This window comes from Petromyzon marinus, chromosome 47 (assembly GCF_048934315.1).
Source record: "Petromyzon marinus isolate PM22_M1 ecotype Great Lakes invasive population chromosome 47, UKy_Petmar_22M1.pri1.0, whole genome shotgun sequence".
NCBI lineage: Eukaryota > Metazoa > Chordata > Hyperoartia > Petromyzontiformes > Petromyzontidae > Petromyzon > Petromyzon marinus.
The window spans coordinates 9541925-9568867 of NC_133713.1; the positions used below are offsets into that span (position 1 = coordinate 9541925).

General features: G+C 48.2%; 1 long non-coding RNA gene across 1 annotated transcript; it reads right to left on the bottom strand.

Moving 5' to 3' along the window:
- LOC142931051 (uncharacterized) lies at nucleotides 1-12715 on the bottom strand. The gene is made up of 2 exons (XR_012947053.1): nucleotides 11712-12715; nucleotides 1-10759 (listed from the first exon to the last, which is right to left on the bottom strand). It is a non-coding gene; the product is annotated as an uncharacterized LOC142931051 (long non-coding RNA).
- Between the last annotated feature and the right edge of the window lie 14228 nt (nucleotides 12716-26943).

The following is a 26943-nucleotide window of genomic DNA, read 5'->3' on the forward strand; positions in this document are numbered from 1 at the left end:
AAAACAATCAATTGTGATTGTTTTTGTTTTAAAACAATCAATTGTGATTGTTTTTTTGTTTAAAGATAATTTTATTGTATTTCTACATACGTGACTTTACCGAAAAAAACTATGAGTAATGAGAGATCAATTCAAATGTTTGGTTTGTCGTCCTTCCCGAGCACCTACGATTTAGCGCGGTTGGCTCCGCACGGTGCGAAAGAAGTTCAACTTACATACACAATCGTTCTTTGTATTTTTCAGGATCTGAATTTTTAGGGTATATTTGTGGCATGCCTCTCTTGTTCATGAGTTCGGGGGTCCCCTTGTACTACTTGGGGGTCCTCATCTTTTGCTTAGTCTTATTGTGCCGAATGCCAACACTGCACTTACACACGCGTGCCCGCAACTATACACACACGGGCACAAATATCCACTGTTTAGTCTTACAGACAGTACGGTCAAGTAATGTTTGCGAGCCCCTATTAATGTCAAAATGTCTCCCCGGTGCTGATGTTCAACTCACACCGAACCAGCCACTCATTTAAGGCTGAGTTAACCTAGGAGAGGACAGGTTTCGTGTGTCACTTGCCACAGTGTAGGTCAATGTTGGGGAATCGAACCCAGGTGGCGAGGTTCGTACAGCACAGTGTACAAACGGAACTTGCATCGTCCACAGCAATTCCCCAGGCGCTTGCATGGCCAGTCCTCGTGGGCCTGTGAGTAACTAGTAGAGGCGGAGTGAACGTTGTCAATCCACTGCTGGATGAGGGCCTCTTCCACGCCGTGAGGGTCGTGGGATGATGTTGACCATACTCCCCCAAGCTGGTCCATGTGGGCTGACGGCAAGGGGTTGGTAGGTATGCGGTGGCATAGCACAGTACAAGAGGGCATATCGCGACACTACTTCCTGCAAACCCACAACAACATTTGTGTCCAACCTTCTGTTTTGCCACCTTGTAAATTTTTCGAGTATATATACACACACACACACATATGTGTGTGTATATATATACACACATATATATGTGTGTGTCATTCTTCTTAGCGAGTAAAAAAATGCAAAACTCTATCGCGAAGTCACGAGCGATGTAAGAGAAATACCGTACGGTGCAATCTGTAATGCTAACTTACTCGCTGTGTATCAACGAACTCGTCTTACATTACAGCTGCAACGTTTTAAAACAAATGATCAGACGCTGCTGCTATGCTGTTGCTTGCTGCGTTTGTGCACAAACAACAACAACCTGAACACATCGGTCAATAAGAACACTCTGTGTGGCGTTCAAAAAATAAAACTACATAATAGAGGACGTTACTCTAAAGCACATTATTTTGACCCCCAGAATTAATCACATTTGATGTGCTGAATAAAAGTGGATGGCTTGCATATTTTTTTTAAACAAATCGACAGGACGCCCACCACTTTTTAATCAGCAGATCAAATGTGATTCATTCTGGGGTCAAAATAATATATCCATAATACAGGTTTTGTTTGAGGCTAGATCGCGTAAGTATAAATGTGCCGTTAAACCCTCCACCACTCGACACAGCCAATTAGTAAGGTTTGTCAAGTAAACAGAATTTGCCAATTCGTTACTAGTACAACACTAACCGGTTGTGTGTTGGAGAGCAAAATCCACAATATTTACAATCTGAGTACGACGTTTCGCGAGTAATTACAACGAGCAACTATGATATTGGTCGCGAAAGTCTACGCGTTAAACCAAATTAATTTATTTTTGCAGTTTAGAGTGAAAATAAAAGTGTGTGCATTGAAAATCTTTGGGGGGAGGGGGGTACCTTTTTGTCATTTTGCGCGATGGAAAATAGGGTCAGTGCTCGAAACGTCACCTATTTCTATATATTGCTTATAATAAAGGTGTTTGGATTTGATTGCGTTATTATAAATGTGTCGCAACCCTCCACCACCCGATACGGCCAATCAGTAAATAATGTGTCATGTTAACAAAACGCCAATTAGTTATTTCTTCAGCCCACCAGTGTGGTGAAGAGTGGATTCACTTTTCAAACAATTGTGGCTTTGGCTCTACAACACACCGGTGTTGCTGTACTAGTGATGAATTGGCAAGTTCTGTTTACGTGACAAACCTTACAAATTGGCTGTGTCGGGTGGTGGCGGGTTTAACGACACATTTTTACGCGATCTAACCCAATAAAAATAAACATATTATGGATGATATTAGGTGATGAAAGCCTGTTACGTGTTAAACAGACATGGCTCTGATAATAGATGGCATTGTCTTTGGAACGGATTGGCCTACACCACTTTAGGGCCTAGTCTCACTCTTTTTTTACATAAGGCATTGTGAGCTATAGTAATAGGGTGGTTTTTCCCCTTTTTTTCGGCAACAAAACTGAAACCGTTTTACAAGGATTCATGTCTGCATTAACCACAACACCTGCAGTCAAAATGCAAACATAAAACATACTATGATAATATATACATTGTCCTTGAAACTGATTGGTTCACATCAAGGGACGGCTTTCTTTTGAGCCTCGACCCAATTGGTGCTCGACCAGATGACTGCAGGTATTGTGGTTAATGCAGACATGAATCCTTGTAAAAAAGGTTTCAGTTTTGTTGCCAGAAAAAAGGGGAAAAACCCTATTATTATATTTTGGAACTGGCAAAGGAGGTCTAATGATGCATTGTGACCTTTCAATCTCGACTTTACGGTGGGTTTCTATAATTCCCCGCCCTTCGTCGTCAATCCAAATGCCGGACGAAGGCCTCCTCACGCCGTGTCGACTTTGAGGGTTGTTTGACCATACTTCACCACGCCGGTCGGTGAGGGTTTGGTGACCGGGGAATTGGACGTGGGGCAGAATCGGTTCGGTTGTAATTCGCCACATATATGAGCCGTGACAAGGGTCCCAACCCAGATCCGTAGTTTAACGCGTAGGAGGCTTTTGTGACCAATATCATCCGTAAAACAGGTTGTTTTGGGGAGTTAGATTGCGTGAATATATAAATGTGTCGTCTAACACATTTATCATGTGTTTTGAAGCTGCTTGTAATTACTGGCGAAACGTCGTGTTCAGATGGTAAATGTTGTGGATTTTCTCTCCAACACACAACCGGTTAGTGCTGTACTAATAACGAATTGGCCACGTTCTTTTGATTTAAAGCTTTCGTGACTGCAGGGATTCATATTCTTGGTTCTTTCGGTAAAGTCACGTAGAAGGGAAACAATAAAAAAATAAAAAATAAAAAAACAGTACAATTCTCACGACGTTTCGACTGCAACACAAGCAATCATCATCAGGTGTGAAAACCACAACAAGAAAATTTGAAAAAAGTGGCGGTTATTCTTAACGTTAGCACCACGGAGAGCGATTTGATAGTTTGTTCAGATGTACGAGTCCATCTATGTTCGGAAAAGAGGAGGGGGGAGACGAAAAATAATGGATGCGGTCTGAAAGCCACCTTAAGCGTGAACAATCAATTAAGACCCGAAATGGTTTATCAAATCCTTCCAATGATTGCTAAGCCAGAATCCATCTTCTCGGTTGAAATTGTCTCTGTGTTTGTATACGTGGATAGCCTCATGAACGAATCTCTCATGGTAGCCAGATGGCTTGCAAAGAACCTCTGTCTTGGAGAAGTCAATGTCATGTGAGCCTACTGAATTATAACAGTGATCTGCCACGGCCGAGGTGTTGGTCCTACCGTGTTTCAGGTCTGCTTTGTATTCACGAATGCGGTCCGAGACATGTCGTTTGGTTTCTCCAATGTAACTACTACCACAGAGGCAACTTAGTTTGTAGACACCAGGGTACTGTATGTCCGGAATCGCATCTTTTACAGGCGGAACCAGATCACGGATTTTATGTAATGTGTTTAATTGGACCTGGATCTTGTGTTTATTCAAGATTTTGGAGATCTTTTTTGTGATCCCCGCAATGTAGGGTAAAGTGATGATTTTTAAAGGCTCCTCAAGAGGGTCCTTCTTCATGGTTGGAGTGATAGCTTTGCGGATTGTGTAGTCGGAACAACCATTAGCGTAGCGCTTCGAACCCAGCGACCCGAGTTCGATTCCCGCTCACCGGGCAACATGGAAGGACGATCGTCTGAACCGACACCTGGGCCTCCCCTAGGTCGACCCAGCCTTAAATTACTACCTGGGGCATAGTGCGTAAACGTGTGTGTGTATGTGATGTGTGTGCGATGATGTGTGACTATGTGTGCGATGGTGGTGTAACTCCGCTTGTCACGTTGGTGATGTGGGGAGCGGTGGGACAGCGGTTGTGGGCCTCCCATAGGTACCTTGTGCGGTGTGTAAATATTAACACTGGGGAGACAAAGGCGGTCGGGCGTGATACTGGTCCCCCCCCCCACCCCTTTGTGTCCTTTCGTAGCCGCTCGCTCACATCACTTGCCCCGACGGTCTGCTTGAAGGCTATGCGGGAGCTCTTTGCCTTTGCGTCCGTGTCACGCTACCCCAACCATTCCTGACATCCCAGCATTCCAGCACCGCGTTCACCAAGAGCCCTGACGCCCACTCGCCGGTCGATATTTAGCCACCTCGAAAAACACAGACGCGCGCGCGTGTGTGTGTGTGTACGTGCGTGTGTGTGCGCGTGTGCGTGTGTGTGTGCGTGTGTGTGTGCGTGTGTGTGTGTGTACGTGCGTGTGTGCGCGTGCGTGTGTGTGTGTGTGCGTATGTGCGTGTGTGTGTGTGTGTACGTGCGTGTGTGTGCGTGTGTGCGTGTGTGTACGTGCGTGTGTGTGCGCGTGTGTGCGTGTACGTGCGTGTGTGTGCGTGTGTGTGTGTGCGTGTGTGTGTGTGCGTGTGTGTGTGTGTGCGTGTGTGTGTGTGCGTGTGTGTGTGTGCGTGCGTGCGCGTTTGCGTGTGCGATTGTGCGTATGGTAGTGTAGCGGTTAGCGCTGCGCTGCGAACCTGGCGACCCGGGTTCGATTCCTGCTCACGGCCAACACCGGTGAAGATTATCTGAACTGATCCCGGGCCTCTCCTAGGTCGACTCAGCCTTAAATGAGTACCTGGTGCGGTGTGTAACCATCGCCACTTGGGGAGACAAAGGAGGCCGGGCGTGATGCTGGCCACCCACCCCCTCTTGTGCCCTGCCGGCCTTCACAGGTGCTACACGCAAACAGCACTTGCCCCAACAGTCTCTTAAGTCTATAGGGGGATCTTTGCCTTTATCTTTGTCCTGCCGCGTCGACATTTGAGACATTCCTCCTCTCGTCTCCAACCCATCCCCCTCCACCTCCCGGGTTGGCCACCAATTAGCCGCAAATATAGCAGCACCAAGCGAACTAGCAGCATGTTAACACTTAAGTAATAATGCATCATCATCAGCAGCAGTGGCAGCATCATCAGCAACAGCCATTTTCGAATAAAACCTCTTGTCGGCATCAGCGGCATCTATTCTCATCATCATCGTAATTATCGCATAGACATTGAAGTCATCATCATAATGGGTAGCAGACACCATTGTAAAAAATAATAATCATCACCAGCATCTCCGATAAACTGGTATCACTCTGCAGAGAAAATGTATTCGTAGTCATCGTGTGGATTGTCTGGCCTCTTGTAATATAACTTATTTAAGCATGCGAGCCACTTTGACAGTTCCTTGCAACTGCTCTGCTATGAGCCCAGCAAGGCGAGTTCGATTCCCGACCTCGCACGGCTAACATCAGTGGCCCTGATAGATCCCTACAACCAACCCGGCGTCACGGGGAGTCCTTCATCCAGCAGTGGATTGTCAAAGGCTTGAATACGTGCTATGATTAGATACGTTGTTGCATACAACGTACAATATAAACGCCGTGTTGTCGTGTATTTTTTTTTATTCGCAAGTTCTATCGGGGTTACTTCCTGATCGTAATATCAGCTCTGAATTTACAAAGACCTGAACATTACCTTTAATGCCAGTATAACAATACACGCCGTACTGCACAGACATATTTTTTTATCATGCAGTTCGTAAGACAACGTTTTCTTATCTCCAGCATACGTGATCTCCCATGCATGCGGTTAAGTGTGCATTAAACGACATGCGGCCAAATATATGGGCGCGTAGCAGAGCAATTCAAAATTGGGAAATCTAACAACCAGGTTTGTTTTCCGAAAATAATGTGACCAGTATCTTATTTTGTGACCGTGTTCCACGAAAATGGTCTGAATTCCGGAAAATGTTCTGCCAACCGCTATAAAGTCCACGTTTCCTGCAATGGCTGGACTAACTTTGGTACGTAAATACGAGCAGCCACTGTGATATAAACTGGTTGCAAACTGCTGACTTCGCAAAGCGGACTCATGGATGTTGTTCACGTATAATAATTTATAGATATGCTGAACATTCCTAAAACGAATACATAACTCGCAAAGTACTGTAATCATTTTCCAGCCCTCTGTCCACATTTTTTTAAGGTTTGCAGTTATACAGATGAACGGATTATTTACTGACCGGTTGCATACCGATATCAAAACAGTTTTGTAAATTTAGATCTTTTTTTAACCGCACAATCCGAATATCAATATATATAAACTAGGCCTTGAATAGCGATGGGAATTTTCAAATGACACACACACACAAAGCACCGCGGCCTTCTGTGTAAGTCTACAACAACAACAACAAACCCCATCATCATCATCATTTTCTGAAGAGGTGCATTGTGGTCCTCTGGTCTTAGGCCAACGTCACAATGAATCTGAGCTCACGTGACACCGACTGACAGCAGCGAGATGATGCAGTGAGAGACAAATGTGGAACGGGTTCGTCCTCACCAGGACTCATCAGCAACGTCTCTAGATTGTTGACTGTACATATATGACAAGAGGACCACAATGTAGTTATTCAGGAAATTCTGGTGGATTATTGTTATGAATATATTTGCTGCAGAATGCACAAAAGGCTGTACACCTTTCTGTGTGTGCGTGTCGTTTGACACATGCACACCGTGGGGAGTGGTGGTGTAGCGGTCTAGCGCGCCTCGCGATGAACCCGGCGGCCCGAGTTCGATTCCCGCTCACGGCCAACACCGGTGACGATTATCCGAACCGATCCTGGGCCTTCCCTAGGTCGACTCGGCCTCAAATGAGTACTTGGTGCAATGTTTAAACATCGCCACTCGGGCAGACAAATGCGGCCACGCGTGGTGTTGGCCAACCACCCCCTCGTGTGCCGTGCCGGCCTTCATAGGTGCACGCAAAACAGCACTTGCCCCAGCAGTTTGTTAAGACTATACAGGGGACCTTCGTCTGTGTCATTGTCGTTTGACATTCACGGTTGTGCGGTCAGCACGAGTGGCCAATGGCAGTGTTTGGCATCGGGCACGGGCGGTTTGGAGGAAGGTGCTACTCACCCGCGAATCAGCACTTTCCCCAAGAGTCCATGAAGGCTATACAACGCGTGTGGATCTTTGTCTTTGCATGCGTGTGCATGCGTGTGCATGTGATGGTGTGTGCATGTGATGGTGTGTGCATGTGATGGTGTGTGCATGTGATGGTGTGTGCATGTGATGGTGTGTGCATGTGATGGTGTGTGCATGTGATGGTGTGTGCATGTGATGGTGTGTGCATGTGATGGTGTGTGCATGTGATGGTGTGTGCATGTGATGGTGTGTGCATGTGATGGTGTGTGCATGTGATGGTGTGTGCATGTGATGGTGTGTGCATGTGATGGTGTGTGTGCATGTGATGGTACGTGTGCATGTGCTCGCGTCGTGTGTGTGTGTGCGCGCGAGATTGTGCATGTGTGTGTGCGATTGTGCGCGCGCGCGCGTGTGTGTGTGAAGTGAGTCATTGCTTGACCGCGATCACCCACGCGAATGTGTCATCTCATCCGTATACCCGCCCAGCGTTCGCGCAAACCTCAGATTCTGCGCGATAATAAAAAAACGCTCATTTGCCTCGCTTGTCTGGCTAAATAAAAGTACCCAGAAATATGTGTTTGTGTTTTTTTTGTTTCATTTTTTTCACTTATTGCCATCGTGGTTTTTCTGGTATTGTAAAAAAAAAAGCGTAAAAAAAAGGAAGAGATGTTTTGCTTTCGCTGGAATAACATTTACAACAGCCGCAGAATTGGCCACCACGGCGCTTGTGCCAGGCTAGGTGCACCTTGAGGCCACGTGAAGTGTCAAAGGCCTCCCCGATGGCAGGATGTTACGGGACAGACCCAACTGCCGTGGGATTTGACTAACTGAGATGCCTGGCAGATGCACCACGCGCACACACACGCGTGCACCCGCATGCATCTAGATATGATTGCAAATGTACCGCAATTCAGATGTACATGAAAACACAATCATACAAAGATCACCCATATAGGCTTTAACCGATTCGTGGGGCAAATACTGTTAGCGGGCACCTATAAAGGCCGGCACGGCACACGAGGTCGTGGCTTAACTAGTACCATACATTCGTCTCTCTAGTGTTAATGCTAATATAGGGAGAGTGCTTCAAAAAGATGTTCACACTCCCGAGAATTTGCAACAACACCACGATAAATGTGCTGCCTCCAGGCTCTGGAGACCACGTGGAGAAGATTCCAGGGCTTCAGTGCATGCTCTTTGAAGCTATTAACATCCTTTTGTTATCATGTTACAGCGTAGTATTATCCCTTCTTTCACCATTAAAAACGATAGCCCCGTATAAGTGTTAAAATAAATCATTTGAAGCACCGCGCACACCGCACCAGGCGCTCAAACAAGGCCGAGTCGATCTCGGGGGATACCAAGGTCCACTGATGTTAGCGTAAACATAAGCACACGTAACTGCGTATACAACAACAACAACAACCGCAATTGTGCCAGGCTAGGTGCACAACGAGGCCCCACACACATGCACGCGCATATAGAGTTCACAAATCTCCACACACAAACGCACACGCTAACACACGTGCGCACACAAAGACACATATGCGCAAACACATGCATGCGTACACACGTATCCTTATCACACGTATCCACACTGACATGCATGCACACTACGTAGACGCATGCACGCACACACACACACAAAGATCCCCCGTGTAGCCTTGACAAACTGTTGGGGCAAATGCTGTTAGCAAGCGCCTTGAAGGCCGGCACGGCACACGAGGGGGTGCGTGACCAGCACCACTCCAGGCCGCCTTTGTCTCCCCAGTGGCGGTATCTACGCATCGCATCAGGTACTCATTTAAGGCTGAGTCGACCGAGGGGAGGCCCAGGACCCGATCCAGTTAATTGTCACTCGGTGTTGGCCGTGAGCGGGAATCGAACCCGGGCGGCCGGGTTCGTAGCGCAGCGTAGCGCTAACCACTACATCAACCACACACAAATGTACACACATACATAAAACACACACACACATCGACTCCCCTATACTGTGCACACACACATCGACTGCCTTACTCTAACGGTATTACCAAGACTAGCACCTTCAATCCATATCTCATCCCGTTGTGAGAGGAGGGGGAAGAGGGTTAACTCAGCACATCATCTCTCTGGGGTCGATAAAATGAGCAGCGCTTTGTGTGGTCGAGGGGGAAGTCAACTGGATCGACTTACCCCCTCCCCCCCGGCCAGAGTAACGTGGAATTTCCACCGCTGGCTCATAGGCTGTGAGCAGGGAGATGATAAACCACGACGTGGTCCTCATTCGATTCGGAAATGACTCTCACACTTTTTAGAGCGGGTGATTACTTGATATCAATAATAATTCGGAGAGGATTACAAAAAAAACGAAACTCAGAGTTTGCAAATGAAGGATCGGGCAGCTTTGGGTTACTGTGAGGCTGACAGCAGCAACGGCAGGGGGCAATACACAGCGACCGTGATACACATGCCACAGACAGATCACAGTGCTGTTAGATCATCATCATCATTATTAGTAATTGTTATCTGCTATTTATTGTTACAATTGTTTTTTTTCCCCAGGAGAAGCCTCAAGTGAGTGTCAAGACTCTTTTGTTTTTTCGAAGAGGTTCCTGCCAATATGTGTGATCCAAATTGAGCAGAAATTGAGAGGTAATTTTGTTTTGAACATTGGCCAATACCAGTTACATTTTGTATTTATTTTAGCTTTGGTAGGATATGCAAAAAACCCCGTAGGGAACCCACGCAGAGCAAGGGGGGAGAACGTTCAAAACTCCCCACAGACTTGCGTCCGAGTCTGGGTGTCGAACCCAACGCTCATTGCTGTGATGCACAAGTGCCACCCACCCTGCCGCCCACCCTGCCACCCTATATTTTAATGAGACCCACCCCGACAATTCAAATTTATCAACTGATCTCTGTAGCGACCGGCACGGGGATTGGTTTGAAGAGCGGGAAGCTGTTTTTGGTTCGCGATACGCGATAACAAAAATATATATTTTGGCCACTCGGAACCCTTTTAATAAATATTGAATGCGTCATCGAGCCACAGATGTGACACGAGGCCAGATACAACAGGTCACCGAGATTACCATCGTCATCATCATCATCACCATCGCCATCAACATCAGCAGCGGCCATGGTCAATCCACTGCTGGACTAAAGGCCAACCCCCCCACCCCCCCCCCGCTCCCCAAGCCTTCGACATTTACGCGCGGTCTCGCGATTCGCCGATCCGCCTGGCTCCTGCAGCGCAAGCCGCTTTCATTGCTCCGTCTCCGCGTCGGACGTCACCCACCGGAGTGCTCCATGACCCTCCCTCGGTTGCCATTCCGTCGTTGAGCGGCTCCCACCACAGGCCAAATCGTTCCCTCTCTAGAAACGGCCCGCGTCTTCTCGACCACGCGTCCTGCCCAAGCACGCTTCATCATCCTGAATCCACGCAATGGCAAGAGATTAACCAACGCAGACTGTTGAGGCGACACGAAGCCAGTAGCACCTGTGAAAGGCCGGCACGGCACGCGAAGGGGGTGGGGGAATAGCACCACGCCCGGCAGCCTTTGCCTCCCTAGCGGCGTCCTTAACCTGAGTTGTGTTCTCCAAGTCACGTGTTCCACTTCCTACCTCTCATCCATTTGTGACCGGGTCGCTTCTGAAAAAGAGCTATCGAGCTCAGTGGGGTTCACCAAGTAAAATACGTAAACATTCCCTGCGGAGGTGGATAAACCCAGCATCGCTTTGTGGCGAATTCAACAGCCGCTGCCCTATGGATAGACTCGCCCCCGCCACAGCAATGTGGAATCTGTGCACAGTGAGTTGAACAGCATTGCCTCGATTCCGATTGAAGCAGAGAATTCACGGTTGACCTTTGACTTGTTGCCCAAGTGGTCACCAACGAAAAAAACCACACAACTCGCAGGGGGACATACGTCAAACAAAACGAGACAACTCACGATTTTGGAAATGACGGAGAAGCGTGGAGGTCAGAAAGAGAGGAGACATCCATACGAAGACTTATCACAAAGCGGGTGGGTGCTGTTTGTATCGCACTGTGAGGGTTATGATTCACTTAGGGGTGCTGGAATTGATGTAAGTGATGGTTTTGGTGGTGATGTAATGACATTGGTGGTGGTGGTGGTAATGGTGGTTGTGGCGTCAGTGGTGATCGTGATTATGGTGGTGGTTGTGGTGTTGGTGATTTTGGTGGTGGTGGTGGCGGTGTGATCGTGATTATGGTGGTGGTTGCGGTGGTGGTGGCGATGTGACAGTGATTGTGGTGGAGGTGGAAGTGGTTGTGGTGGTGGTGGTGATGTTGGTTGTGGACTATGATCTGTCCATCGCGGGTAGTGTCAGCGATGCCAGTGGTATCGCGTCGTGTAGATACCTGAAGGCACTCAAAGCTATTCGGATGCTCATGTTGCTGCTGCTGATGCCAATGATGACGATGCTGATGATGATTCCAGATTAGACACTCAAACACTCATTGTTGTAGACTTGGCAGAAAGGAAGAAAAGACCAACTACCAGCCGCTGTGCAGACCCATGGAGTCGTTGGCTGCCGGATCTCTGGATGCGCTGAAGACGACGGTGGTGGTGGCGGTGGTTTTATGTGAGACGCGCGTGTGTGTCTGTGTGTGCATGTGTCTGTGTGTGTCTGTGTGTGTGCGTATGTCTGTGCGTGTATGTATGTGTCTGCGTGTATGTCTGTGTGCGTGCGTGTGTCTGTGCGTGTGTCTGTGTGTGTGTGTGTGTGTCTGTGTGTGTCTGTGTGTGTGCGTGCGTCTGTGCGTTTATCTCTGTGTGTATGTGTCTGTGTGTATCTGTGTGTGGGTGTGTCTGTGTGTGTGTCTGTGTGTGTATGTGTCTGTGTGTGTGTCTGTGTGTGCGTGTATGTGTGTGTGTATGTGTGCGTGTGTATGTGTGTGTCTGTCTGTGTGTGTATGTGTGTGTCTGTGTGCGTGCGTGTGTTTGTGTCTGGAGCGGTTAGCGCGCCGCGCTACGAACCCGGCGACCCGAGTTCGATTCCCGATCACAACCAACACCAGTGACGATTATCTGAACCTCCCCTAGGTCGACTCAGCCTCAAATGAGTACTGTACCTGGTGCCATGTGTAAACATCGCCACTGGGGAGACAAAGGCGGCCGGGCGTGGTGTTGGCCACCCACCCCCTCGTGTGCCGTGTCGGCCTTCGAAGGTGCTCGCTAACAGCACTTGCCCCAACAGCCTGTGAAGGCTCTAAGGGGGATCTTTGTCTTTGTGTGTGTGTGTGGCATGCTCGCACTTGCCCGGGCGTCCCGTCACGGCGCTCGCGCGTCCCTTGGGACGGCAGCGGCGGCGTCGTCGTTCCGCCTTCGAGGAAATAACGCAGAGTGAGGGACGCAGAAAAAACACTAGGGGGAGCATCCCCCCACTCCACCACCCCCCACACCCACACCCACACCCCCCCCCCCACCACCCCCCACACCACCACCCCACAACCCCCCACACCACCATCCCCCACCACCCCTACACCCTACACCATCCCCCCCCCCACCACTTCCCTCCCCACCACTGTGTTGGGGATACCACCGAGAGCACTACAAAGACACACAGAGTCCACACTCACGGTCATCATAGAAGTTAGAGTGGGGGGGGGGTGGGTGCAAGCGAGCGAGCGACGAGCGGGGTCTTTGGTGGCTCTGTGTCGACCTTGTGTGCAACCGTGGGAGGAGTGGTGGCTCTGTGGTTGGCGACGTGAGTTGTTGTTTTACGGCACGAACGGTGCTGGGCTGACTCACTACCTGCTGCGGTGTGCGGACATCGACGCTGGGGGAGACAAAGGCGGCCGGGCGTGCCGCTGGCCACCCACCCACCTCCTCGTGTCCCTTGCGGGCTTTCATAGGTGCTACTCGCTAACAGCACTTGACTCAACAGTCTGCTGAGGCTATACGGGGGATCTTTATCTTGTTGCGTGTGTGTGGTGCATGCGTGTGTGTGGTGCATGCGTGTGCGGTGCATGCGCGTGTGTGGTGCATGCGTGTGTGTGGTGCATGCGTGTGTGTGGTGCATGTGTGTGTGGTTGCATGCGCGTGTGTGGTGCATGCGTGTGTGTGGTGCATGTGTGGTGCATGCGTGTGTGTGGTGCATGCGCGTGTGTGGTGCATGCGTGTGTGGTTGCATGTGTGTGTTGTGCGTGTGTGTGTGGTGCATGTGTGTGTTGTGCGTGTGTGGTCTTGTGTGGTGCATGTGTGTGTGTGGTGCATGTGTGTGTGGAGCATGTGTGTGTTGTGCGTGTGTCGTGCGTGTGTGGTGCATATGCACGTGTGTGGTGCGTGTGTGTGGTGCATTTGCGCGTGTGTGGTGCGTGTGTGTGTGGTGCGTGTGTGTGGTGGATGTGTGTGTGTGTGGTGCGTGTGCGCGTGTGTGGTGCGTGTGTGTGTGGTGCGTATGTGTGTGGTGCGTGTGTGTGTGCGTGTGTGTGTGGTGCGTGTGTGTGTGGTGCGTGTGTGTGATTAAAAAGCAGAAATTCTCTTCCCAGAAATGAGAGAGGCTCTCCTCCCACATGCGGCCTCTGAGCGAGCGGGCGAGTCGGCGTTTGTTTTCACGGCTTTCTTGGGAAAACATCTCCCACGCCCTTGTCTACTACAACCCAGACACACACACACATGCACCACACACACACACCACACACACACACACGTGCACCACATACACACACACGCGGTGTTACATCTCGCATATCGAGCATCCCACGTGCAAACTTCCACCGAATCGAACGAGCAAAAAAAAAACACAATTCATTACAAAATTGCATTTGCCAAACAAAACGAAACTTTGCCGCGACGCGGACTTTCGTAAGTTTTCACGCGGAACGCCGTTGCACAAGTTGGGGGCGGGTGGGGGGTGGTTTCGTGAGCGACTCCCAAATCTCCAGAGCTGGACATTCCACATTATCGTGGACGTGCCGGTCCATCCACGTGCATCTTGTCGCGTCTGTGTGCAGCCCCTGCGCGCGCGCGTGCGTTCGGGGAGTGGTGGCGCTGGGGTTAGCGGACTGCGCTGAGAACACCCGCGGACGCCACGATCACTTGCCCATGACGATGGGTGATCATGACGGCGGCGATGATTATGATGATGAATACACAAGCAGCTTGTTTGAACGACGTATCAGTTGGTTTCACAAGGCACGATAACTCGAGTGAGTAACATTGATATAAACTTCGTATTGATATCAACTTTTTCACATTGATGTCAACTTCTTCACATTGATATCAACTTCTTCACATTGATATCAACTTCTTCACATTGATGTCAACTTATTCACATTGACAGCAACTTCTTCACATTGATATCAACTTCTTCACAATGATATCAACTTCTTCACATTGACAGCAACTCCTTCACATTGATATCAACTTCTTCACATTGACAGCAACTTCTTCACATTGATATCAACTTCTTCACATTGACAGCAACTCCTTCACATTCATATCAACTTCTTCACATTGATATCAACTTCTTCACATTGACAGCAACTTCTTCACATTGATGTCAACTTATTCACATTGACAGCAACTTCTTCACATTGATATCAACTTCTTCACATTGGCATCAACTTCTTCATTGATATCAAATTTTCACATTGATATCAACTTCTTCACATTGACAGCAACTTCTTCACATTGATATCAACTTCTTCACATTGATATCAACTTCTTCACATTGACAGCAACTTCTTCACATTGACATCAACTTATTCACATTGACAGCAACTTCTTCACATTGATATCAAATTCTTCATATTTATATCAACTTTTTCACATTGATATCAACTTCTTCACATTGACAGCAACTTCTTCACATTGATATCAACTTCTTCACATTGATATCAACTTCTTCACATTGACAGCAACTTCTTCACATTGACATCAACTTATTCACATTGACAGAAACTTCTTCACATTGATATCAACTTCTTCACATTGATATCAACTTCTTCACATTGACAGCAACTTCTTCACATTGATATCAACTTCTTCACATTGACAGCAACTTCTTCACATTGATATCAACTTCTTCACATTGATATCAACTTCTTCACATTGATATCAACTTCTTCACATTGACAGCAACTTCTTCACATTGACAGCAACTTCTTTACATTGATATCAACTTCTTCACATTGATATCAACTTCTTCATATTGATATCAACTTCTTCACATTGATATCAACTTCTTCACATTGATATCAACTTCTTCACATTGATATCAACTTCTTCATATTGACAGCAACTTCTTCACATTGACAGCAACTTCTTTACATTGATATCAACTTTTTCACATTGATATCAACTTCTTCACATTGATGTCAACTTCTTCACATTGATATCAACTTCTTCACATTGATATCAACTTCTTCATATTGACAGCAACTTCTTCACATTTATATCAACTTCTTTGCATTGACAGAAACTTCTTCACATTTATATCAACTTCTTCACATTGACAGCAACTTCTTCACATTGATATCAACTTCTTCACATTGATATCAACTTCTTCACATTGATATCAACTTCTTCACATTGATATCAACTTCTTCACAATGATATCAACTTCTTCGCATTGACAGCAACTTCTTCACATTGATATCAACTTCTTCACATTGATATCAACTTCTTCATATTGATATCAACTTCTTCACATTGATATCAACTTCTTCACATTGATATCAGCTTCTTCACATTGATATCAACTTCTTCACATTGACAGCAACTTCTTCACATAGATATCAACTTTTTCACATTGATATCAACTTCTTCACATTGATATCAACTTCTTCCCATTGATATCAACTTCTTCACATTGACAGCAACTTCTTCACATAGATATCAACTTTTTCACATTGATATCAACTTCTTCACATTGATATCAACTTCTTCCCATTGATATCAACTTCTTCACATTGACAGCAACTTCTTCACATTGATATCAACTTCTTCACATTGACAGCAGCTTCTTCACATTTATATAAAACTTCACAATTGTTTTCTTCTGCGCGCCATACAAATTGACAACTCACAGCAAGAGAAAAACCCCCATCACACGCAACAAAATATGTTTGAAATTCCGAGTATAAATCTGACAAACGACATCAACACAGCGTAAAGAAAATAATAATTGATTACGACTTTCATTTTAGTTTTCTGGGAAAAGTTACATATTCCTTAAAATACGCTCGCAAGCATTCCGTCAAAAGCGCATGCTGGAGTTCCAGGTCAAGGTGTGTGCCCGATCGTAGGAAATGTAACAAGAATAAAATGCGTCTTTAGGTTGCATTGGATTTGTTTAAAATCCATTCTCTGTAGCATTCTCCATTGGCTCGATTCGCTTCACCCGGGGGGGAATTTCCTTTCAAGCATCTATTAATTGTCGTCAACTATTAAAGTGCAATTCGGCGCCTTTATTTGGCCCTATTCAAATGAAATGTTAAATCATTCAGTCCAGTGTTGTTTAATTTCGCATTGCTTTAAAATATGCTCGGCTATCTGCAAGGTTTTTTTGAATACGTAACTCAGTCTACCCTCGCAAAGTGGCAATGACGTTTGGTGAGCCCCGACGAGGTTCATTTCCGTCTCTTGGTTAAATAAAGGATCGTCCCTGACCTTAACAAACAAAACACACCACCCTCACAGGAGCGCATCATCGGTAACATTTCCAATAATGACCGTCATCATAGCAGAGATACAGGAGCCACTGAAGGTTGAGTATTTAATGGTTGGAGGCTGAAATTTATACCATAGGGCACTGGTAGGACGTAAATGTTATCGATGTTCTCCATAGACAGTCACGGTGGCGAGATGTTTAGACCTCGCGTGGTATGCAGCTGGTCGTGGGTTCGACCCTGACGCCTGTTGTATATTTGGAGTTTGCGTGTCTCGCTCTCTCCCTGTAGTCGAGTGATTTATTTTTTGTGTCCGGGTCCTCCGGTTCTTCCCTCTCCACATTTAGAATCAACGTCACGCGTTTAAAGTACTATTTGGCTGCTAAACATTTCCACGTGATTAAGCCCTCTTCGTTGAGCTATCATTTGTGGCCAGTTCTCTTCTAAAAAAAAGAGCTACATCGCTGGTAAAATAAAAAAAATGGTTTCGTTTAATTTAGTTTCAATTGGCAGATGAAGAGTTGCCCGTGAGAAAGTATTAAGCAAGAGTCAGAAGCGCACGCACAAACTGACTTGGATTAAGAAAATACTGAATTACAGTTTCCAGGGTGGCATAAAAGTCAGGACACATAGGGTTAATGTATTATCTTAACAAGTCGCATAGGGGTTATTTTATTAATTTAAACAAATGCTCAAACTGACTTCCGGCATTAACATTCATACATGACTTCTCTTTTTAAATGAATTTAGAACGTTTTTTTTATTACAGCTGCCTAATTTAGCGTACATAATAAACTAATTGGACTCGTTCGTCTTTCGTCAATTTTCTCACCATTTATTAATGTCATCTGGAAAGGAGGAAGGAAATTTTACATGAATAACAATAGATGCAGTATTAACTTAAGAAATAAATAATTGCAATACTTCAATGCCAGCCTTAGACATATTACAATAACCATGCGTGTCCTCACTTTCGGGCCACCCTGCATGTCAAAAGTTTGCTGACGCGCTGCATTCTGGGTACCCGTGATGCTGCGGGGTATCTGACTAAATCTTGATTTGAAGCTTTCGTGACCGCAGGAATCCATACTCTTTGGTTCTTTCGGTAAAGTCACGTACGTATAGAATAATGTAAAGCATTTATTACGTATGCTTTCCCACCTGATGACGGACGCATGCGTTGCGCCCGAAACGTCGTGATTTGTTTTATTTTATACCTACGTGACTTTACCGAAAGAACCAAAGAGTATATCTGAACTGAAGTTCAGTTCGGCCCAGCCCTGGGCCGATGGTGGAGTCTCTACGTTTTCATCGGTGGGTGCCTGCCTGCCGGTCGGCGAAAACAACAGCCTGCTGACTTGCCACAAAGTGGTACTCGATTTACGTGCCATGGAGGAAGGATGATGGGCAGAGTTGGCCTCGGTCAGTCTTGGGCTCTGCCCATTGCACCAGTGGGGTCGGAGACTGCATTACACAACGCATATCTGAAACCTAGTTACTTTACTGCAAAGTCACATAGACACTTAACGAATCGCATATCCACTAATGTTTTTTTTATTTTGTACACATTGTAATTTTTGCATGGTTCACATATGAAGTTCATATTCAGTGTATGTTCCGTGTATGTAGACGCATATTGCATTAACATATTACGGTGTAAATGTTAAGTTCGTGCCGTGGTCTAGAACTGTTAGGGTGTCTCGCTGCTGCTGAATGAAGGCCTCTCCGTGCCGGTCTTGGGGGTTGTATGTCCATACTTCACCTCGCTGGTCACAGGCCCGGACTGGTTCAGATATGCACGCTACGTATGTTGGACTTCTTTCGCAACGTACGTAGCCAACCGTGCTAATCCGAGGTGCGATATAACTCGTCACTGATGTTAGCCGTGGGCGGGAATCCAACCAGGTTTTGCTGGGTCGATAAGGCGGATACACAAAACCACTGCACCACCACTCCATCAAAATACAGTATATATGTGTATAAATAAAAATGTACAAATGTGGTATAACGTTGTCAGCAAGTTAGAGGTGATTAATATTTTCTCCTTTTGTGTTTACGCCTTTCATTTCTCCAGCGCAACGTTTGAGACATTTTACAAAAGTTTTTTTTTTAGAAACGGCCGCGTTTATCTCCCCAGTGGCGATGTTTACACACTGCACCAGGTACTCATTTGAGGCTGGATCGACCTAGGGGAGGCCCAGAACCGGTTCAAGAAAATACACACACACACGTAACTGACAATACAACAAAATCCCTTCAAAATGTTGTTGCTCTTACAAACACAGCCGCTTACCCAGACAGAGCACATGTTACAGCGCTTGATAACACAAAGGCAATTTCCTCGATCCTTGTACGAATCGAGACGGTCCACAACCTTCAGGGGAGTGGGCAGACGGTTAAAGTCCACATCCAGCAGCGGTACCCTCAGGGGAGTGTCGCAAATCGTGAGATGGGTTAAATAAGCGGGCAACTTGGAGAAGTGTCACCCAGCGCACACGAGCCACTGTTACGGATGAAGCCTGGAAGAGCTGCACGGAGTTCAAAATAAGAACTCGCATCAACGCAGTGTCTTGTTAAAAGGGCCAACGCGGAAGATCTCTGTGTGTTTGATCAGTGCCGGATGATCCTAGTAGCACAAGTAGCTACACGTGTAGTAGCTACGGGCGGGCCCCGCACTTTCAAGAGCCCCGCGCTAAACGCTTTCAAACTCCGGCTCAGCGACTCTGCACTTGCTCTATTACTATAGTACTACACCGCCTTCAACTTTTACGAACGACCGGGTGTTTAAGGTTAGCGATTTGTCGTATTATCTGGCTGTAGAGCAAATGAAAAATTACAATTACTTTGCTGTGCAAGTTAAACATTTACGTGTTTTAATATTCACGTGTTTTAATTGTATCTAGGGCCCCTTCATAACATCATGCTACAAGCACCGCACTAGCTTCGTCCGGGCACTGAGTTTGATCTTCCACGATGCTCAGAGGGTCCACCCTAAATCGCGTCCGCTTGCACAAAGCATGGGCAGCGGATGCGGACACGTGATGCACGCATGGAAGAACAACAACAAATACCCAGTCTGCGACTGCGGTCGTCCGGAACAGAACGGACAACGTAAGAGAACCGAGCTATGTGTTTTTTTATATTGACAACAGATTAGTACGAACACACGACAAACACTGTTCCACGTAACCTTTATAATTGCCTGAGCGCGCTTGTTATTTTAAACCCCGGGAAGTTCCCGTTGACATGATGTAATTTATATATGCATGTGTGTGTGTAAAACTTAAAAAAAACGCCTTCCGTCAAGCCGGGCATGTTTGAGCGTGTTCCTCAGTCGCCGTGCCTCTAAAGCTGCCTGATATGCACGCGTTCAGAGACGTTGCACCCCCCGCCCCCCCCCGTATCGCAACACAATCGAGCGAAGCGATTTATTTATTGTAAAGCGCTTGAACGGGGTGGGGGGCGGGGAGAGACGATTGGAGAGAATTCCACTTTCGAACTTAAAACTATTTTAAAAAACAATAAACCGTTGTTTTTATTTGACCAGGTAAGGCCCCACTCAGCTGCTTCATAGCTTTTTTATTTTCAGAAGCGACCTGGCCACAACGGATAGCTCAACAAAGTGGCTTATCGTCGTGTAGACATCGCAGTCAATACTTGAAATGCGTGATGTTGATTCTAAATGTGCAGGGAAGAACCGCAGGTCACGGAGAAAAAATCCACGCGACCACAGGGAGGAGAGAGAGAGAGAGACACGCAAACTCCAAATATACAACAGGTTTCCAGGGTCGGGATCGAACCCAGGACCTCCTGCACACCAGGCGAGGTAGTGAACATCTCACCACGGCGGCATCACATTCAGTGGAGCAATGCGAGCGAAGATGCAAACAGAAAAGTGAAGTGACTCGTTGCACGGTGAGTGTGGTGAGTGAGTGTGGTGAGTGTGGTGAGTGAGCGGGTGAGTGTGGTGAGTGAGTGGGTGAGTGAGTGGGTGAGTGTGGTGGGTGAGTGAGTGGGTGAGTGTGGTGGGTGTGGTGAGTGAGTGGGTGAGTGTGGTGAGTGAGTGGGTGAGTGTGGTGAGTGAGTGGGTGAGTGTGGTGAATGAGCGGATGAGTGGGTGAGTGTGGTGAGTGTGGTGAGTGAGCAGGTGAGTGTGATGAGTGAGCGGGTGAGTGTGGTGAGTGAGTGGGTGAGTGTGGTGAGTGAGTGGGTGAGTGTGGTGAGTGAGTGGGTGAGTGTGGTGAGTGAGTGGGTGAGTGTGGTGAGTGAGTGGGTGAGTGTGGTGAGTGAGTGGGTGAGTGTGGTGAGTGAGTGGGTGAGTGGGTGAGTGTGGTGAGTGAGTGGGTGAGTGTGGTGAGTGAGTGGGTGAGTGTGGTGAGTGAGTGGGTGAGTGTGGTGAGTGAGCGGGTGAGTGAGTGGGTGAGTGTGGTGAGTGAGTGGGTGAGTGTGGTGAGTGAGTGGGTGAGTGAGTGGGTGAGTGTGGTGAGTGAGTGGGTGAGTGTGGTGAGTGAGTGGGTGAGTGTGGTGAGTGAGTGGGTGAGTGTGGTGAGTGAGTGGGTGAGTGGGTGAGTGTGGTGAGTGAGTGGGTGAGTGTGGTGAGTGAGTGGGTGAGTGTGGTGAGTGAGTGGGTGAGTGTGGTGAGTGAGTGGGTGAGTGGGTGAGTGTGGTGAGTGGGTGAATGGGTGAGTGTGGTGAGTGAGTGGGTGAGTGGGTGAGTGTGGTGAGTGAGTGGGTGAGTGTGGTGAGTGAGTGGGTGAGTGGGTGAGTGTGGTGAGTGAGTGGGTGAGTGTGGTGAGTGAGTGGGTGAGTGGGTGAGTGTGGTGAGTGAGTGGGTGAGTGGGTGAGTGTGGTGAGTGAGTGGGTGAGTGTGGTGAGTGTGGTGAGTGAGTGTGGTGAGTGTGGTGAGTGAGTGGGTGAGTGTGGTGAGTGAGTGGGTGAGTGAGTGGGTGAGTGTGGTGAGTGAGTGGGTGAGTGTGGTGAGTGAGTGGGTGAGTGTGGTGAGTGGGTGAGTGTGGTGAGTGAGTGGGTGAGTGGGTGAGTGTGGTGAGTGAGTGGATGAGTGTGGTGAGTGAGTGGGTGAGTGGGTGAGTGTGGTGAGTGGGTGAGTGGGTGAGTGTGGTGAGTGAGTGGGTGAGTGTGGTGAGTGAGTGGGTGAGTGGGTGAGTGTGGTGAGTGGGTGAGTGGGTGAGTGTGGTGAGTGAGTGGGTGAGTGGGTGAGTGTGGTGAGTGGGTGAGTGGGTGAGTGTGGTGAGTGAGTGGGTGAGTGGGTGTCGTGGTTAGCACTACGCTGCCCTACGAACCGGGCGCCCCGAGTTCGATTCCCGCTCACGGCCAACACCGGTGGCGAATCTCTGAACCGGTTCTGGGCCTCCCCTAGGTGGACTCGACTTCAAAATGAGCACCTCGCGCGATGTGTCGTAAGCGTCGCCACTGGGGAGACAAAGACGGCCGGGCGTGGTTGCTGGGCCACCCACCCCCTCGTGTGCCGTGCCGACCTTCATAAGTGCCGCTACCCGCTAACAGCGCCTGCCACCAACAATCTGTAAAGGCGATAGCGGGACATCTTCTTTGTCTTTGGTGATGGTTGGAGACGCAATGGATGAGACGAACGAGTTTGTCCTGAGTGAAGGAATCAACGAACGGAGCTCACTGGGCACAAGAACGCCGGCGGCAGCGGCAGCAGTAGCGGTGGAAGAGTGACAAGGAGGCGACTGACCACCGACTGAGCGAGCCGAGAGAATTTTATCCCAGTGCAGCGGGGTGGGAAGTGGATGCGACACCCCCAGACGTGAAAACTTCGGAAGACTTCGTGCTCTGCGTTATGTGGCGGCAGTCATTTAGTTTGTCTGGGTGAAGGTTGTCACACACACACACGCTGTGGCCTCGGTAGACACAGAGGATGGTGAGTGGTGGTGAGCGGTGGTGGTGATGTCACACGTGTTGTGTTCTCTGTAGACACAGAGGGTGGTGGTGGTGGTGAGGTAGGCGTTGGGGTGAATGTGGCGATGCGTAGGCGGGAGTGACCTTTTGTTGCAACCCACGACGACGGCCGTTCTCTCACCAGACAGGGAAAGCCCCCTGCTCTATAAATACCGTACCCACTCACACATAAACGCTCTCACTTACACACACTCTCACTTACACACACACACTCTCACACACACACAGATACACACACTCTCACACACACACACTCTCACTTACACACACCCACTCTCACTTACACACACCCACTCACACACACACGCTCTCACTTACACACACACGCTCTCACTTACACACACTCTCACTTACACACACTCTCACTTACACACACTCTCACTCACACACACTCTCACTTACACACACACACTCTCACTTACACACACACACTCTCACTTACACACACACACTCTCACTTACACACACTCTCACTTACACACACACTCTCACTTACACACACCCACTCACACACACACGCTCTCACTTACACACGCATACAGATACACACACTCTCACTTACACACACACTCTCACTTACACACACACTCTCACTTACACACACACTCTCACTTACACACACACCCACTCACATACACACGCTCTCACTTACACACACACACTCTCACTTACACACACTCTCACTTACACACACTCTCACTCACACATACAGATACACACACTCTCATTTACACACACATACAGATACACACACTGTCACTTACACACACATACAGATACACACACTCTCACTTACACACACTCTCACTTACACACACTCTCACTCACACAACAACAACCGCCATTCGCCACTAAGTGGCGGTGACGTCACCACGACGCTTGTGCCAGGCCATGTGCACCTTGAGGCCACGTGAAGTGTCGAACGCCCGCGGGCAGGAGGTCACGGGGCAGACCCAGGTGCCACGGGTCGACTGACTGAGATGACTGGCTGATGCACCACCTGTGCCCCCTACTGTGCCAACCTGCTGTGCTTTAGCCACCCGGCGCTCCGCTCGTTGTGAGCGTCGCTCCTCCGCCCTCCGTTGTTGTTGGAGGGCGACTGCCTCCAACTGCCCAATAGCGTCCTTCACGAGCCTCCTCCACAGAGGCCGATCTTGACACCGCTGGTACCAGTCATCAGCAAGTCCACTCAGCTCCACGTCCTCCTGTACCACATCTCTCCATCTCTTCTCTAGCCCATGCCGCGCCCGTTTAGCCCCCTCGATCCGGCCGAACAAAAGCTGTTTCGGCATGCGGAGGCTGGGCATGCGGGCTACATGACGCAGCCAACGCAGCCTTGCCTGCCGGATCCCCTGCTGATTTTGTACGTTTGCCCACTGACAAAGAAATGATCAGTCTATAATTTGAATGGTAGGTTTATTTGAACAGTGAGAGACAGAATAACAACAAAAAAATCCAGAAAAACGCATGTCAAAAATGTTATAAATTGATTTGCATTTTAATTAGGGAAATAAGTATTTGACCCCTCTGCAAAACATGACTTAGTACTTAGTGGCAAAACCCTTGTTGGCAATCACAGAGGTCAGACGTTTCTTGTAGTTGGCCACCAGGTTTGCACACATCTCAGGAGGGATTTTGTTCCACTCCTCTTAGCAGATCTTGTCCAAGTCATTAAGGGTTCGAGGCTGACGTTTGGTAACTCGAACCTTCAGCTCCCTCCACAGATTTTTTATGGGATTAAGGTCTGGAGACTGGCTAGGCCACTCCAGGATCGTAATGTGCTTCTTCTTGAGCCACTCCTTTGTTGCCTTGGCCGTGTGTTTTGGGTCATTGTCATGCTGGAATACCCATCCACGACCCATTTTCAATGCCCTGGCTGAGGAAAGGAGGTTCTCACCCAAGATTTGACGGTACATGGCCCCGTCCATCGTCTCTTTGATGCGGTGAAGTTGTCCTGTCCCCTTAGCAGAAAAACACCTCCAAAGCATAATGTTTCCACCTCCATGTTTGACGGTGGGGATGGTGTTCTTGGGGTCATAGGCAGCATTCCTCCTCCTCCAAACACGCCGAGTTGAGTTGATGCCAAAGAGCTCCATTTTGGTCTCATCTGACCACAAGACTTTCACCCAGTTGTCCTCTGAATCATTCAGATGTTCATTGGCAAACTTCAGACGGGCATGTATATGTGCTTTCTTGAGCAGGGGGACCTTGTGGGCGCTGCAGGATTTCAGTCCTTCACGGCGTAGTGTGTTACCAATTGTTTTCTTGGTGACTATGGTCCCAGCTGCCTTGAGATAATTGACCAGATCCTCCCGTGTAGTTCTGGGCTGATTCATCACCGTTCTCATCATTGCAGAGCCCCAGACCGAGGGAGATTTACAGTTCTTTTGTTTTTCTTCATTTTGCGAATAATCACACCAACTGTTGTCACCTTCTCACCAAGCTGCTTTGCAATGGTCTTGTAGCCCATTCCAGCCTTGTGTAGGTCTACAATCTTGTCCCTGACATCCTTGGAGAGCTCTTTGGTCTTGGCTATGGTGAAGAGTTTGGAATCTGATTGATTGCTTCTGTGGACAGGTGTCTTTTATACAGGTAACAAGCTGAGATTAGGAGCACTCCCTTTAAGAGTGTGCTCCTAATCTCAGCTCGTTACTTGTATAAAAGACACCTGGGAGCCAGAAATCTTTCTGATTGAGAGGGGGTCAAATACTTTTTTCCCTCATTAAAATGCAAATCAATTTATAACATTTTTGACATGCGTTTTTCTTGATTTTGTTGTTGTTAATCTGTCTCTCACTGTTCAAATAAACCTACCATTAAAATTATAGACCGATCATTTCTTTGTCAGTGGCCAAATGTACAAAATCAGCAGGGGATCAAATACTTTTTCCTTCACTGTACACACACTCTCACTTACACACACATACAGATACACACACTCTCACTTACACACACTCTCACTTACACTCACAACCGTCATTCGCCACTAAGTGGCGGTGACGTCACCACGACGCTTGTGCCAGGCCATGTGCACCTTGAGGCCACGTGAAGTGTCGAACGCCCGCGGGCAGGAGGTCATGGGGCAGACCCAGGTGCCACGGGTCGACTGACTGAGATGACTGGCTGGTGCACCACCTGTACCAACTTGCTGTGCTTTAGCCACCCGGCGCTCCGCTCGTTGTGAGCGTCGCTCCTCCGTCCTCCGTTATTGTTGGAGGGCGACTGCCACCAACTGCCCAGTCGCGTTCTTCACGGGCCTCCTCCACAGAGGTCGATCTTGACACCGCTGGTACCGGTCATTGGCAAGTCCACTCAGCTCCATATCCTCTCGTACCACCATTCCATTTCTTCTGTAGCCCGTGCCGCGCCTGTTTAGCCCCTTCTATACGGCCGAACAGAAGCTGCTTGGGCATGCGGTGGCTGGGCAGGCGAGCTACATGCCCCAGTCAATGCCGTCTTGCCTGTCGGAGAAGTTCACCGATGGGACTGTGACCAGATCTTTCGGAATCTGAGCTCCTCACACAATCCAGCCAGATTAAACCCGGGATGTAACGTAGACAGGCCCTCCTGAATGTTTGTAACCGGCGCTGATGTTCCATTAGAGGGGTCTACGTTTCGCAAGCATAGATAAGTGAAGGGCATATATGACTGTGCCCGAGAAGACCCGGAGCCTCGTTTGGAGCGACAGGCCAGGTAGCTTCAACGCAGCAGCGTTTCGCAGCCGGTAAAACAAAAATGCCGCTCGACTGATTCGGAGCGAGACATCCGCTGCCAAACCGGAGTTGATCAGGTCAGGGGAACTCCTTCCACTCCACAACTGCCCCATCACTCCTCAAAAGTTGAGCGAGTGTGGAGTGTTTTGATGACACAGAGTACCCAAGTAGGTGCTTTGTTTCGGTGGGACTAATGGTTTGACCCGACCCCTTCGTGGCAAACTCCATGGAAGTCTTCATCTAACAGTGGATAGATCGTGGCTGATGAATGTTGGGGGGTGGGCGTTCCAGAATCAACCGCTACGGTTTTGCATGGACACACA